This window comes from Lygodium microphyllum, chromosome 25, assembly GCF_053477565.2.
Source record: "Lygodium microphyllum isolate KBCC chromosome 25, Lygodium_microphyllum_v1.1.10, whole genome shotgun sequence".
Lineage (NCBI taxonomy): Eukaryota > Viridiplantae > Streptophyta > Polypodiopsida > Schizaeales > Lygodiaceae > Lygodium > Lygodium microphyllum.
In genome coordinates, this window is record NC_141159.1 from 118,869,227 (window position 1) to 118,879,397 (window position 10,171).

Genomic DNA, 10,171 nt, shown 5'->3' on the forward strand with positions numbered 1-10,171 from the left:
GCAGTGGAAAGGAAGCTAGGAAGATAGAAGGACAATGGACAAAAGGGCCTAGGCCATGGCCGGCCATGTAAAAAAGGGATAAGGAGATGACTGCCCAAAAGGGATTTAGGGTTTTGTATATAAAGTTGAAAAGTGAATGAGAAGCTCATTCTTGTGTGTGGCCAAAAGTGGCTCTCCTATTCTTCTTCATCATCCTCTTCTTCTTGCTTGCTTGAGCTTGTGCTTAAGAGAGGGAGTGTGAGAGTGTGAGGGAGTGAGTGTGTGAGGGTGAGGGACCGAGGAGGAGAGGCTCTCCATCTTCTCCTCTATTCTTCTTCTTCTCTTCTCTTCTCTTATCTTGCTCACGGCTATGGAGCTTGGAGCATGGAGCTTGAGGATGGAGCTTGCTTGAAGCTTGCACTTGGATCGTGGAACTATCGGAGTGCACGAGAGAGGAGGTAACTCAATCGGCATGGAGGTAAGCTCACTACACCCGTAGATATGGATGGCGTGTCGGCTATATGAGAGGTAGCCATTAGTGCTCGGCTTGGAACTCTTGAAACAATAAGCGGTCCACGGGTCTTAGTGGTTGAGCGAAAGCTCCCACATTTTTTGTTCCATTACCGGGACAATGGATTCAAGCCTTGAGCGCTTGCGTGCTTCGAATCGACCATCGAAGTAAGGGTTTTCCCCGAACCGGTGTTTTTTGAGGTAGATAGGTAGAAAGCAAGGGAGTTTAAAGAGGTATTTGATCTCCTTAGCAAGTAGGTTTTTGGTTTTTTGGATTTGGGAAAGCATGTTGGAGTAGTGTAGGTATTTTTCTTGTGATTTGGATGCATTAGGGTAGGAAAAAACAAAGAAAAAGAAGAAAAACAAGCATTAGGGTTTCTGCTGTCATAACAGGGCATGAGGGTTTGATTCAGTTGCCGATTTGTATTTTGGAGTTTATTAGCTATTCCAGGTATATACAACTCTCCCCCTCCATTCATAGCTTTGATCTGGAGGTGTGTGTGATGGGCCGTGACCTGAATCGTGTGATTCGAGTGATTTATCGTTGCGCCGGCCAAAGTCGCGCCACGCTCGGTCTATCTGAGTGACAAAAATCCTGGGCCGAGTCCCAGATGCGGCCCTCAGCCCACTACCACTTGGACCACTTGACTCGGCCCACCTGACTCGGCACTCGGCCCACTCGACCACTCGGCCCTCAAACCATTCGGCCATTCGGCCCATTACACTTGGACGCCTTTCAACTCGGCCCTTCCAAGTGAAGCATTCGAACCAACTTTGAAATTCAACCCTTGGCCCTACCGACTCGACCCAACCCCACTCGGACAAGTTGACATTCGACATGGCCGAATTCACCACTCGGCCCTCGAACGAGCTGAATCGGGCATTCGGCCCCTGCAATTCGGACCTATTGAGCCGAATTTGGATTTGTCCAAATTTTAACCTGTAGACCCTGAAACTGACCAAGAGACCATATAGAGCCGAAACCACATCATAGATCTATCACTGGGCTGAAATCTAGAGCCAGTAGTTCAAAACTTGGCTCTAAGCGGTCCTTCAAATTGTGCAATGCATTTACCATAACGGCCCTACGGGGCGGGGGGGACTGCCCCCCCCCCCCCCGAACCCCCGTAGAGGGGGCTCTCTACCCCCTCTGCACCTCCCCCAAGTAGGTTGGAGAGAAAACACACGCCATGACAGGTCCTCCAAATTGGACCCTAATGTAATAATGGCTCTACATAAGCATGGATTCTCACTTGCAAAGGAGCAATCAAAAGCCCATACCCGAATAAAGACAAACAGAGACCCTAGAACCTCAATGGGCCAATCTAGCCACACAAGGGCAAAAAGGCCACACTACAAAAACACGTACGTGTTGCATTCGGATTGCATCTGGTCAAAGCAGAAAGCAACAACATCAAGCTACAACAGCGAGGATGACTAGATATGACAGTCCTAACGATAGATGCACCTTAAATAGCACTACACAAGCAATCCAAGACATCAATGGAGAATCTATATCTGGTCATGCAGTTGGGGACTCAAGGGCATTTGTTAGAAGGCTTAAATTTATGAGCCAATACCCGGAAGATGAAGACATAGTACCACTTGCTTATCTTAGGGTCAAACTCACCGCAAAAAGAGAGCACACTATCGATGCTCTGATTGATGAAGGAGCAGATTTTAATATCTTGACCTATGAATCATGGACCCTACTAGGCCAACCAGAGCTCACACAGACTAATGCAACTCTTAGCCCCTATGGGGGACACCTAGAAGCACTCATAGGGAAGTGCAAAATCCTTGTGATAATCGAAACTGAAAGCTTGCCTATCCTATTTCATGTTCCTCCAAATAGTGCTAATTATGGGAAGGAAACCCTCCTAGGAAGACCCTTCAAAAGGGCGACCAAGTGTAAGGCCGACTATGTAGCACAGAGGATACACCTGACACTACTGGGTGTGAGGATAGTCACAACCTGTAGCAAGGGTGACCTCATCGAACCTCGAGGGAAAGGCAAGGAAGGTACTGACATAACAGTCAAGTATGCTAACGAGAGCAAGGACTTGTTGGAAGAGTTGATACAAGCACAGGTTGAACAACGAGAACCAGTGAGTGAGGCCACACCTGAAACAAGAAGGTCAAGAGACAATGCCAAGGACGAGCTTTGGACTTATAAATATCATAGAAGAACCCAAAAGAAGCCTAAGTCTTATAGACGAAGGCATTGATGGAGAGCCAATACAACGCCAAGATGGATATCCAAAGCATTGCTACGTGCTCAAGGGTATTATGTAGGTAACCGATGGATTTGGGTACCAAAACTCCCTACTAAACCACCACTATCAGCTGAAGGCCAGATTGCATCAAAAGCAACGAAGCACAGGAGGAAATCTAAGAGAAACTCAAGGTCACGAGGCAAGAAATCAAACATGAGTGTTCAAAAGAAAGAGCCTCAACCTAGCATGCTTAATAAGAAGATGTCATATGTAACCATTGAGCATGCACAAAGACCACTAGTGCTCAAGGAGCTTTTGACTTCCCAAGAGGATGATGAGCACCAGAGGCACAACGCTGCTCGTAAGAAGGCTGATTGCTCAACAAAGCAAATGGCACAATCGTCTAACAGCCTCGAGTAAATCGTCAAGTCCACCTAAGAGTCCCAAATCTCCTACACCCTCTTTTCCCAAACAGACACAAGAAGCACAACAGCGGTCGTCAAGGGCAGCTGCTCAATCCCAATCTCTATCTACATATGAGCTTTCAAATGTCCAAGAGGCGGGACATGACACCACCCTTAGCTCTCAGCCTAAGGATATGCTTGTGCAATCCACGATGGCTAGCTCAACTGATACTCGATCTACACAAGTGAATGCTCTAAGGGCAACAAAAGACATGACCACTTCCAATAGACCTAAGGACTTGACACCGCAATCCACCAATAGTACCAAGTCCACTAAACTAGCTGCTACTACCTCCAATCAGGGGTCACAGTAGTCACAGCCCTTGGCCGCAACAATGCCCCTTGTGGAACGTGTCCTTAGTAGTTCACCTGTGGAGGAGGTGTCGCAACCAACTTCCTTGACAACTCCAACACTTCCAAAGCACCTAAAGCCTAGGCTGGAGGAGTTAAACAGAAGGGAATTGGCTGAAGAGCTAGACTCTCCAAAAAGGAAGGTAGTTGTACCCTCACAACCTAGTGAGGCTATTCAGTAGGCCATGGCTATGTCCCATGAGGACACACCATAGAAGGGAAAAGTTGAGGCCCAACCAAGCACATCAACGGTTGTCCTAGTTCAGGGTCCTGAGTCGTTAAGTTATGCACCTTCACTGACCAAGAAAAAGAGGAGAAAATAGCAAAAACAACAGCAGTTATTACAGGTGGTTGTGGACCCCAAGAACATTGAGACCAAGAGCGCTGGAGAGCTGAGGAATAAGGCATCGAGTCCATCCACCAATGAACCCATTGATGTCTCTCCTAATAGCGGTGAAACCTCAGACACATCCGTGTGCTCTGAAAAATCAAAGCAGCTGTTACCATCAACGGTTGCTTGTAACACTCAATCCACCGACAACAGAACTTGCATTGACCAATCAAGAGTGGATACAATGCTGTCACAATAGAGTGACAAATTTATACCAGTCACATCCAAGGAGAACCATGACGCAATAACAAGGTCTCAGGAGAAACATGGAGACCCCGAGAGCATAAGCAATCCTAGCATTGACCAATCTTGCTCATCTAGGCCTGAGCCCCCAGCTATGCTAAAGCCTAGGTAAACTCCTAGAACCTTGCATGAGATAGCAACTAAGCAAGCCCTCGTTGAACATAGAAGTGTCGCAGAATGCTTAACTAAGTTGGATTCTAAGCTCAAAGTGTTCGCACGTGTCTATGTCCTTGCGAACATGGGAGCATTCCCTAAGGAGCAGCTTGAAGAATACTTTCCATTTCCCCTATCCTTGGAAGAGCAAGAACATCTTGACGAGCACTATGACAGGCTCCTGATGAATGCATGTGACTCACCTCTGATGAGAAAGCCGACGAATTACGCTTAACTGTAACATTCAATAATGTGCTCTGCCAACCAAATCTCTTAGAAATAGAGCAATTAAAGCGACAATCAGAGGATCGAAGTCAATTTGAAAAATGTTGGTTTGAAAACCGCGTTGCAATGGCCAAATTAGGAGCCCAAATTATGACGGTCTCAGAGAAACGGTTGGCCAAATGGCGGTCTCAAAGAGACCCAATCTATGTGGCGCCGACTTCCTTTCAAGTACCGACTGCCATTTGGGGTATGGACTTAGCCGCGGAACTAGCCAAGAGAACTCTCTGGCTGATAAGGTTCTCACTGAAGAGGAGCTACATGTTGCAAATAGACTCAGACAATTGGTTTTTATCATCACGAAGTGACTTGGATTCATAAATATGTACATAAATAAAGAATGAGTTTTGTGACCTTGTATAGATAATATCAACACACACAAGCAACGATAGTCAAGCGTAGGGAGGAGAGTTGGGTTTGACAAGCTGAGCTCCTCAGGTCCTCCTCTCACCACACATTTAGAAGTTGTTTGACCATTCCTGCTTCCAAGTGGAGAGCATGCAACCCTCATTACTGCCATAGAAAGCCCTGACCAACATCTCTGATGGTGTAGACACGGTACCATCCCTTTCTATACACCTTTTCCCCTTTCCAGTCTATCCTTCCGAGGATGAGCCCTGCCCCACTCCATGACAACCAGTCCACGCAACTTAGCATAAGCCAATATCTGCTAATGGCTGGAGGCAAAACGAACAGCCTTATGGGGGCCATCCCTCTACAACAAACACTGCATACCTCACCTCTCCCCTCCTCGTCATATGCGCTTGATAACCCATTGTATAATCCCTTCCATGCGAATAGTTTTATCCTGCCTCAGGGCCTAATCTTTGGTTCACATTTTGTAGGTTCCCCTACGGTACCAGCCATGGACCACATAGTGCAGCTGGCATGCAAGGAAGCTCTCCGCCGTCGGAAAGAGCATAAGGCACTAGCGCCCCCACTAGAACGCTACGTGCCTACTCTAAAGAGGTACGCGCTGAAAAGAGGCCCTAAACGACACCATCTAGGATGCAGATCAAAAACCCCCCAAGCCAAGAGGACGAGGGCTCAAGGAAGCACACAGGGTGTGGCAACACCAACCGTGCACGCTCCCACCAAATGCTCGGGCACCAGGTGCTTGAAAGAGGAGAGGGCAGCTCGAGACAAGCACGAATTTGATGCATTGTTTAAAAGCATTATGGAAACAGTTGCGGCCAGGGACTACACCATCCGGGTCCCAACTAACATCTTCCTCGCCCCGTCTCACAGGAGCCCCTCATCGGCACAGCCTTAGTGGCCTGACCACTCGGACTTGCCCCTCCTCGTGCAAATAGAGTAGCCCCTATGATATATAAGCAGCTTAACAAAGGCCATCTTGCCATAACTTTTTGTCTTTAAATGGTTAAAGAGGCAGGCTCCCCACCTGTATACACTTCCCTTACCTATTGCTAATATATGCCGCGTCTTTAACAAGCACCAGAATATGCATCGCAATCAGTATCATAGGATCTTGATAAAGTAATATCTTGACATGATTGCAACTATTCCTTGTACTTGAGGCATGCGACTTGCATATACTCTCATGAAGTGACAAGTGGATGCAGGATGACGCAGGTCTTCGTGCGAATGTGTTCAATGTCCAAGTCACCGCAAGACCACTAACCTTACAAAGAGCCGCAACAAAGCCACGCTGCCGAAAGCAAAAATCACCCTTGGGAGTGCCCACATCGCATGGCCTAAAGCATGATCTTAACCACTTCCTCTTTCTGGGTTACACTCTACGCCAGGCACTCACAACAGCTATTATCCCAGTTGTACCAATATCGCATGTTCCAAAGAGGGTTGCAATATCTCAAGTATATGTCCCCATCTCAACAACTGCTTCTCTAACAACGAGGCTAGGACACAATCATCACTATAATATCCATTTCCTGAGCCTTCGAAGCTTGACATTTCCCAACCCATTGAAAGGCTGATAGCCTCAACATATTGCAATGGTTGTACTCAGGCAAGTCCAAAAAAAAAGAGGAGAAAAGAGAAGAGAAATAAATAAATAAATAAATAAATAAGTACAAGAAAAAGAAATGAAAAAGAAAACGAAAAAGAAAAAAAGAAAAGAAAAGAATGAAAAGATACGAAGCACCTACGATCACAGCACAGCACCTAGGGGTCCTCAAATTAGGTACGTCCAGTGACCTCGGTCGACTGGCTCCGTCCCTAGTCACCTAGCCCTTTAGCAGCACCAACAATTGTTCAAGGCACATCAAGGGCAAGACATACCTATGGAGCTTGTCTCGCCTATGGTTAGACCTATCTCCCTGACCCATTCGCATAATTCCCTCTTGCACTCTGCCTTAATACCATTGCAATCAATTGTGGTAAGCACCGCACGAATGGCCATGAAAAGTACACCGTCCTCATCAAGCAAGTCCAACAGCTCCCAGCTACCGAAAGTGCGGTGTCCCTGTGTTCAATTATGCTACGTCATGCAGTCACAACGCAAAAGATGTCTCATACACCTTTACATGTACTTCTTCTCAACATGGACAACTTTGCTTCATCCACACATTGTTACGAGAAACTAGCTCACGGTCTTCTAACTACGTAATATCTAAGTATGCACGAGCACTCATATAATATCTGCACCGAAATATATACACATTTTGGGTCCTCAAGTGCAGGACAATACTCTCAGCTTGCTTAGAGTTCGACCTGTCTCCCAAACTAATTGAACTATGTCTTGTGCACAATGGAGATGACTAGCACTACCCCTAGGGAGAGACCACCTATGAGAGGTTTTCAATTGCAGGTATTAAAAACTCCAATAAAAGTGTCATTTGCTCGTCATTGACACCCAACTCTGAATTCTTATCCTTTATCATCCTACAAGCCCGCCAGGAATCGTCATGTGCAGAATCCCCAACAAACCAACACTTGTGTTGGCCATCAGTGCAATCCCCAACAAAGAACAACCCTACCACCAACTCCAACAACCCTACCACCAGCCACCTAGGCCACCAATGTGTCCCTAATGACCTTTCTCCACATCACCACCAACACTCCTCCACGACAACCACCGATATCCCTTCCACCCACATCTTTAGTGCAAGCCAAAGCCTGCTACCTACGACGGTGAGTGCCATGGGACTGGCACTCGTCTAGGAGGGGGGTAATGTTAACCGTCAGACAAACAAGGTGGAAAATCTGGAAAAGCTAAAGCAGAAGACAAAGGCCAAGGCAAAGTGAAACAGAAGACGAAGGCATGCTAAGAAAAATCTAGAAACACAACAAACGCAAAAAAGTCCCAAATAAGGAAAAAAGGCGCACAAGGAAAAGCGCAAGTCAATACTTTTGTAAAAGCGCATCATGATTTAATTTAAGGAGCACCGGGCTCTCACCCGTGCAATTTGTAAATGTAGATAGGCGGTGGAAAGGAAGCTAGGAAGATAGAAGGACAATGGGAAAAAGGGCCTAGGCCACGGTCGACCATGTAAAAAAGGGGATAAGGGGATGACCGCCTAAAAGGGATTTAGGGTTTTGTATATAAAGTTGAAAAGTGAATGAGAAGCTCATTCTTATGTGTGGCCAAAAGTGGCTCACCTCTTCTTCTTCTTCTTCTTCTTCTTCCTCTTCTTCTTGCTTGCTTGAGCTTGTGCTTGAGAGGGGGAGTGTGAGAGTGTGAGGGAGTGAGTGTGTGAGGGTGAGGGACCGAGGAGGAGAAGCTCTCCATCTTCTCCTCTCTTCTTCTTCTTCTCTTCTCTTCTCTTGTCTTGCTCGCGGCTATGGAGCTTGGAGTGTGGAGCTCGAGGATGGAGCTTGCTTGAAGCTTGCCCTTGGATGATGGAGCTACCGGAGTGCGCGAGAGAGGAGGTAACTCGATTGGCATGGAGGTGAGCTCACTACACCCGTAGATATGGATGGCGCATTGGCTATGTGAGAGGTAGCCATTAGTGCTCGGCTTGGAACGCTTGAAACAATAAGTGGTCCATGGGTCTTGGCGGTTGAGCGAAATCTCCCACAGTGCCAATTCAAAAGCAATGTTTGATTTTCCCACTAAGCATCAACTGCATACATAAAGCGTGATGAGAGCATGTACATGTCACCAAGTCACACAGTCTCATTATAAGACCCTCAAGCTCAATTGCATAACCAAATGCTCAATGTAACATCCAAGTGTCAAGTAGTGGCTCCCACTAGAACAAAAGTCGAGCAAACAAAGCTTAAAACATCAAGTGGAAGGCATCCATACATCCAAGATCTAAGTAGCACATAGTTGGTAGCATAAAAGCCAATATGTACTCTTCAAGCCCGTAATAGCAATGAAAGCATAAAACCAAGGTGCCAAAGCATCCAATGCAGCTCAAAACAGAGCCTCAGGTGTCACCATAGACATGTCCAAGTCCATACATTAGTGTCAAGTATATACTTTAGCATTTATTTGACCTCTAAAGCATATAAGCCTTCAATGCATAAGGCTTTTAAGTAAAATACTTGTTATCCAATGTATATTTAGCAAAGAACCTTCCTTCAAACCAAGCAAAGAAAGCTCAAACCTATCCAAAAAGCATATCAAGACATGTACCAATCATCTCAACATTAAAGCATAGGTGTATGAGCATCAATGAAGCTCAAATAGTGAAGTAATGGCTGTCCCTATTTGTATTATAGCAAACTGTCCTAAATATACAGACAATGGTTGAGATATACACTTGTAAAAGAGGCTCCAATGGGTCCTAAACAATATCAGGAGAGGTGTTAAACCTTCGTCAAAGACTATGGGAGCTATAGGAGGTGCCAATGTCTGCTAGAGTGGTAGGAACATGAGCTAAAAATTAGGTGCAATTCACACTAGTGATGCTATTGGCCCTACTCCTTCCAATGATTAATATTGAGCACTTACTGAGACTCAACAAGGGTCTTGAAGCTCTAGACAAGCCTCAAGTGGAGGGAGCATGGAACCTTCAAGCTGAAGCTTTTATTGGCCTGAAGTAAACCAAAGGGGAAGAGCCTCTCAATGCCAATCTAGTAGCTTTAATACCAGTTGAAGGGACTGACCCTAAAGCGGAAGCACAGAACAAAAGTAAGAGCTATGGAAGAAGAAGCAAGAGCGAGCGAGAGAGAGAGAAGATGTGGAAACTCCAACAGTCACAATGTGTGGCTAGCCTTCCCTTTATTCAAATGTCACTAAAAGATTAAAGAATGAAGTGACATTAATGGGCACCCACCATCTATAGTGTATAGGCGTGCATGTAACTAATACATGGTACGAGTACTATCAATGTAACTAATACATGGACAGCTAGGCACAAACGCCTTTACCCCCAACACTTCACCATCTCAACCTCTCATCATATGATTGGGGACAATCTAGCTAATTGATATGAAAGCTAATGAGAAGCCACTAGGCTTACCACCCTGCATATTGAATCACTCATGTACTATGTGGGTGTACTCCTTCTAGGACAAGTAGAAAAGTCCCTTAGAGCAATTGCACGTAACACATATACCAAGTATATGGGAGGCATACACCATGTCCTTCATCTCAAAGCTCTCCTAGAGCCAATTCTTCAAAGCATCTAGCTTAGCATAAGCACTCCAATTGA